This window comes from Echinops telfairi, unplaced genomic scaffold, assembly GCF_000313985.2.
Source record: "Echinops telfairi isolate 266 unplaced genomic scaffold, ASM31398v2 ScPeMD7_2;HRSCAF=8, whole genome shotgun sequence".
NCBI lineage: Eukaryota > Metazoa > Chordata > Mammalia > Afrosoricida > Tenrecidae > Echinops > Echinops telfairi.
This window is the reverse complement of record NW_022103898.1, coordinates 14469137-14469724: the sequence shown is the minus strand read 5'-3', so window position 1 is coordinate 14469724 and position 588 is coordinate 14469137. Positions and strand designations below refer to the sequence as shown.

The window sequence follows — 588 nt, the reverse complement described above, 5'->3', positions numbered from 1 at the left end:
TTCTGTTTTCTTTTGGTTTGGTTTTTCTGATTTGTGTGTGTGTGTGTGTGTGTGTGTGTAGGTGTGTGTGTGTGTGTTTGAGATAAAAGGATCAGAGTCCTTCGTTTATGGTGGTGTGAGACTAAGATGTCGAGAAAAAGAGGTCTAAGCCCTCTCCCCCTCACGTTGCCCCAAACTTACCAAAGACTTGTCCCCTGCCAAGTTTTAGAAAGACCAGGCTGCTGTTAGGCGTGTAGACCAGGCACCAGTCCTGGGTCTGTGCAGTCAATAGGTGTGTTCGCTGTGCCTCCAGGTATCCTCAGGAGCTGAAAAAGAAACTGTAAGTCACGCCTCAGAGCAGCACTGGAAAAATATGATGACGTCACCACCCTCCGCCCAGTCCACCCCGTGCCTGACCATCAAGAGGCGCAGAACCGGGCCTGATATTCCAGTTCCGTCTCGAGATAGCCCATCTGGCTGCCCTCCTGGATACTGGGGCCTTTGGGGGAGGTCTAACTGGCAGTGGGTGCCCCTCCTGTGGACTCATCCCCATCCCACCATCGGTGCCACCCCCTGCCCCCCCATAATGGCCTATTCAGCCCTGAGTCA

At 53.4% G+C, this 588-nt stretch overlaps 1 long non-coding RNA gene across 1 annotated transcript in view; it reads right to left on the bottom strand.

Moving 5' to 3' along the window:
- The window catches only part of LOC123521586, a 12396-nt gene extending 12105 nt beyond the window's left edge, over positions 1-291 (bottom strand). The window contains exon 1 of the long non-coding RNA XR_006680001.1: positions 181-291. This is a non-coding gene — a long non-coding RNA (uncharacterized LOC123521586). The remainder of the gene's footprint in view (positions 1-180) is intronic.
- Between the last annotated feature and the right edge of the window lie 297 nt (positions 292-588).